Source organism: Lygodium microphyllum, unplaced genomic scaffold (assembly GCF_053477565.2).
Source record: "Lygodium microphyllum isolate KBCC unplaced genomic scaffold, Lygodium_microphyllum_v1.1.10 scaffold_32, whole genome shotgun sequence".
NCBI classification, from domain to species: Eukaryota; Viridiplantae; Streptophyta; class Polypodiopsida; order Schizaeales; family Lygodiaceae; genus Lygodium; species Lygodium microphyllum.
The window spans coordinates 4,602,156-4,608,104 of NW_028229515.1; positions in this window are offsets into that span (position 1 = coordinate 4,602,156).

A 5,949-nucleotide genomic window follows, 5' to 3' on the forward strand; every position below is an offset into this window, starting at 1 on the left:
ACGACGAGAGACCCTACATCTGCTTCATTTTTCCCACTAACTGGAGCGCCGTTTAACGCAGTCTACCCAAGTCGGTTACCTGACTTGTTTGTTGAGGAAAAGCCCAAGTGATCGAATAAGAATTTTTCCCAATCCTACTTCTGGTGTGAATCCTGGACACCTCACATATTTCCACTTCAGTGGACGAGTTATGGCATTGGCCTTGATGTATTGGAAGAGAAGATCGACAGTATGAAGTGATTTGCGATGAAGAATTGCATTAATGGAGTATCGTGTGCAACTTCAGCTTATCCTGTGAGCAATTGAGTCTGTCAGCTGCCAGGGTTTGTGATCTTCACAGGATCTGGCTTCAAGGCTGGCACAACCATCTTTGTGTCTTCTCTCAGTGGAGGAATCATAAATCAATCTCTCAAGAATTTCTGTGTCCTTGTGCTCTTCCACAACCCTCTTGTGAAGAGTGACGAGGAGGAGGATACCTAAAGCACCAGGGCGAATTCACAGAGTGAAGGCAACGATAGCTATGGTGACTCTTTCACTCTGATTTTGGAGAAAAACTTTCAACATCGGTGCTATGAAAAGGCATCTTCTTGATAATCTAGTGCTGAAGATTCACATTGAATCAGACAGGATTGGTGTTCTCCTCTCTAACCTTTGATCCCTTGCAATGGCACCCTTGAAGCTCTCATGAAAAAGAAGTATTCTCTATCAAAGGATTGAGATTCTCACCCAGATTTCGATCCACATTGAACCAGAGAAATTGCAAAGAAAGAGAGACTGTTCTTTTGAAGACTTCAGCTTTAGAAGCAAACAATGAAGAGAATGCCTTTTATACAACATTAATGGAGATCTATCAAAAAGTCTGCAAAAAGCCTTTGATTGCAAATGAAGACCATGGGAATAGAAATACAGTGATGTGGATGAACTAAGTCTGATTATATTTTCTGCTTCCAGGGCCCACTCTATAAAAATGTTTGAGCTCATTCAAAAAGAATCTTACCATATCGTAAACCTGTGAAATGGACATGTAATTGCATGTCAAGCTTTAGGAGGAAGTTCTACCCTGTTTTTGCTGTCAAGGCAGACTGCATTAGTGATTATAATAAGAAAATTGTGGATACTCCAGAGGAACAGTAATTGAAGAATTGATTTGTGAATGTAGACAAAGACTCATTTTATCATTTTACTTCATAAGATAGAAGGCCTAGTTATTCAGATAAACCAGATTGGATTGCTGAAAAAGTTCATATGCAACTTGGACGAGGAGAGAAAACTGTACGATTGTATTTGAGAGCGGAATTTTGGTGCCGAAAAATGCTTAAAAATAGCTAAAAACTATGAATATCAAGGGAAAAATATTCACCGTCAAAGTTGGCGGCTCGATCTAGGACGATTTTAAGCGTCAAGCAGTCGATGGGTGCCCAAGTGACACGTCCGGATTTTTAGTAATTTTTCTGTCAGTTGGGACGGGATATGGGAGCTGCAGGCCTATCCGGGATGCCGAGACGGATGCCCAGAATTTTACAGCACGACAATCGGAGCCCGGACGAGGTAGATAGCCAAAAACCGGCCGGGATGCCCAAGAGAGTGGCCAAATTGGAGAAGTGAAGAGGCATGGTTAGTGGGGGGGTGCCTTTTGGCTCCCCACCCCCCCAATTGTTTCGTGGAGGGCAAGGAAGTGCTGTGAACAAACCTGCGTGAAAAAAACGGCGCCCCCCCCCCCCCCCCCCAAATCGAAATGCAGGCTCTCACATAAGCCATGGATTCAATCATAGCAGGCAACAAGATTCAATCTTCGCTCCGCATCGCTCCAATTCACGCGAGGAATGGCAGCCTGTAGAGGGAGAGAGAAAATCAGTCTTTCTCTCTCCTCCCTCTCTCTCCTCTAAGAGGGAATTCATGTGGGAAGAAGAAGGAAGAAGAAAGAATGATGGAGGCTTGTCCGGCATGGATCGGATTGCTCCACGGGCTAGAAATGGTGATTTGTGATTGTGCTGGACATGAAGTGCTGCTGATTTTCAAATTTGCAGCCATGGACATGAAACCCGAAACACGCAAATAAGTGGTAATTCAATTTTTTCAAAGGAAATTTGAGATTTCATGGCTTTTGATTGATGAAATGTTGTTAATGTGGGCTAAAAATTGTTTATGTTGCTGTTTTCCATGAGTACTTGTTAATCATAATCAGAAAATCAGAAAAATATGCATCTTGTGGCTCAAACTAATACATTAAAACACGTAAAATATGGAAATCAAGGAAAAATGATGTTTTTGGGCATAAAAATGGAAAAATGAATAGGAACACCAACTAAATTTTCATTTTTGCTGCAAGAAGGAACTAAGGGCCACAACCCATAACCTATTTTGAATTTTTGGTAATAAAATAATGAAAAAAAGGGAAAATACAAGGAAACTAGAGAAAAATCACTAAAAATAGGAGAAAAATGCATTTTGGGTGCGAAAAATTAATGAAAATTAAGAGCAATGTTTGTGAATGTTTGTTCTAGTGTGTTTTTCCCGGTTTCTACACATAAAATGATGGCAAAATACCCTATAAATCTATACAGCAATGCAACATTTGATCGATGGGAGGGTAGAGTGGTTAAAGTGTGTCTAAATGTGGAGTAAAATGATGAAAAGATTGCTGTTTTTGTTTGCATGCCATATAGGCCGGTGAATAATTATAAAATAAGGGCCTAGTAGCACAAGGGTTCCCTCGGTGCTAAGTTCGTGCAATGCCGCATAAGAACGGTAGTTGAAAATCATTGAAAGGATGTTTTCCGCATGTGCACAATATCGATTTCATAATTGTTTGAGCACTTGGCATCCACAATATGCATAAATCATGGAAATATTTAAAGGTATCAGAAATCCTGGATGCACAGCAATTATTTTCATTAGGACATTGACCCACGTTGAGTGAGAGACAGGGCACCCTAAGCCATAGGCTAGTCGTGGGGTCTAGGGAAAAGAGAAGTAAGGACAATGGTACATTCCTGTATATGATTAAATGGTACCTTGAGTGGATTTTGTGCGAAATGTTTATATGTTGAGCGATGCATCGAGGGGCCAATCCCCAAGGTGTAGGAGAGTTGCAGAGGGGTGGCGGCAGTCAGCCGTTGGAGGACCCCATATGTCTGTGCTTCGTGCCATTAGGCAATGTGTAAGGGACTCCCTCTGAGGAGTAGTGGGTGAGAGAAGAGTGGACTACAAACAACGTATTACAAACGCAATGTTTAGGAAGGCAGAGCTTTTGATAGACGCTCCTGGCCGCGAGGCCGTGGGGTTATTGAGCACGTGAGATAGAGGTCTGACTAGTGCATGAGCCAGTGCCGGCCCGTTTTAGGGTCCATTAGTGGTGCGTCTGCTGGGAGCCGCTTAAAAGTGGCGATCCTCGAATCCTGGTTGTCTAGGGACCAACTAGCAATTTATGCCAAAGGATAGTGAGATTGATCCGTTATTTATTGATAAGCATCGTCTAACAGAAATCCAAAAGCAAGAAAGAGACAAAAGAGCTAGGCGACGTGCTGAAATTTTTAGGAGATATTCCCCTAAGCGTAGCGGTGCTAAACCCTTATGAGGTAGTGGAGCTAGTGGTCTTGGGGCCACAAGCAGTAAGTTAGGAGAAGGTGGAAGCTCTAGTGCTCCCCTTTCTTCCATAATCCAGTCTACATCAAGTGCGGGAGGTGCAACCTCACCGTCCCCTATTCCTAGTGCAAATCCAATTCTCGTTATGGCGCAACCTATTGCAATTCCTGTAGGGACAACAAATTTGCCGCTCTAGGTTACCCGCTACCCATTTTTAATGGGCCAGTTGAGGAAGATGCGGAACTCTACATTAGGGAGTTTCAAAAGCTAATGTTTAACTGTCGCATTCAAGAAGAAGGACATTTAATGATGTTCTTCAATATGACTCTCAAAGGAAGAGCCGCTATATGGTATCATGGTTTAGAAGCCGGAACCATATTGAATATTGATTCATTTTATGGATCTTTTTAAAGGGATTTTGCCCCTGAAAGGGGTGGGCAATATTGGTTGCGTGTACTCAATGTGACGTGCCAAGAACCACACGAGGATATTCGTGCTTATGCGAAGAAAATAAAAGAGGTTTTCGGTAAGTTGGACACCTCTATTCCTATCCCCGCAGCTGCCCAATTGCAATATTTCCTACATGGTTTGGACTTTAACATCCAATTGCAGTTGAGTAGTGTCCCCTTGGGGGATATAGATACTGCCATTACACGAGCACAAGAGGTGGAATCCTGACTACAAGCAACCTATGCTTCTGGAGGCAATTCAAATATGGGTTTAGTATTGGGAAACAATATGGCAATGGCCAATGGCAGTAGTAGGCCAAGGGATAGCAATGGCTAACCCTAATGGGAGAGGCAACATGATGCAAAATGTCCCTTTATTACTAGCTCCCCCTAGCATGTCGATGCCTACGGGCAGTCAAATGGCTCCAAATGGTGGAGGCTAGGCGGTCAATTCTAATACCATGCCTAATCGAATTGTTAGGCCGATGGAACGACATGGTAATGACCAAGGCTATGAGTCGAACGCTTCCAATGTTCTTGGAGAGGTTAAGGATATGATGAAGCATTATACCGACATGATTACGGAGCAGTATCGGCAAATAGCCGTTGATGTCAACTTCCTTAAAAAACAACAAAATTTGATAGGAAGTAGATACCCAGATGAGGGTGCACCTTCGAGGTTTAGCTGCAAATGGTGTGGTGGGCAGCACTATGCAAGAAATTGCCCAAATGTTAAGTGCGACATCTGTGGAAAATCTGGCCATTTAGCAGCTACTTGCTAGAGTAAGATCAGTTCCCTCCAGCGAGGTAGTCGGCAACCAGGGCCTATTAATCATCGTGCCCAAGGAAATGATTCCCAGTGAGAAGACGGGCCTAAACAAATACTTCAACGACCAAAGACTACAGTGGAGGAGCTACCAAGTGGTAGTGGGGTCAGTTTGATTGAGGCTGTATGCGTTAATGATACTGAAACCTCTAATCTGCGTGCTCTTCTTGGAATGTCTAGTGGACTTTGGGGAGCTGAAAGAATCTGTGGCTGAAGGTAGGGACATGGAGTTGTTATTTAAAATAGATACGGCATCTATTCCCTCTTGGTACGCTGCAATAACACATTATTTATCAATGGGAGAGGCGGGATCTGAATTATCTAAAGCTGAGAGAAGGAAAATTAAGCAGCAAGCATTAAAGTTTGCTTTGATCGCAGGTACATTATATCGGCAAGGGGTTGATGATATCTATCGCCGGTGTGTGATGCCTGACGAGGTGCCATTCATTTTGGAAGAGTGCCATGATTCTGCTTGCGATGGCCATTTTGCTGGACAGCTTACAGCACAAAAGGCTTTAAGAGTAGGTTATTGGTGGCCTGCCATCTTCCAGGATGCGTTTGCATATGTTAAGAGATACAATATTTGCCAACGACATGATAGTCGAGAGAATAGGAAATGACCACTCACCCCTATTATGGCGACACTCCCATTTGAGAAGTGGGTAATAGACTTTGTGGGTCCCATTACTCCGTCATCGATTATGCAAAAGAGGTACATCATTGTAGCAACTGACTACTTCACAAAGTGGTCAGAAGCATGTGCAACAAGGAGAGATGATGCTAAAGAAACTGCTAGTTTCCTTTTAGAGAAGATAATATGCCGGTTTGGTCCGCCGAAAGAATTAGTGTCGGACCGCGGAACGCATTTCCTGAATAAGGTGATTAAAGGTTTGACAGAGATGTGGCAAATCAGGCATAACAAGACAACCCCATATAATCCGCAAGACAATGGGCAAGTTGAAAGCACCAACAAGCAGCTTGTGGGCATCCTGTCCAAAATTGTGTCGGAAAAGAAACGAGATTGGGATAAAAAGTTATACGTGGCAGTGTGGGATTATAATACGACCTTCAAACGAGCCACTGGCCATA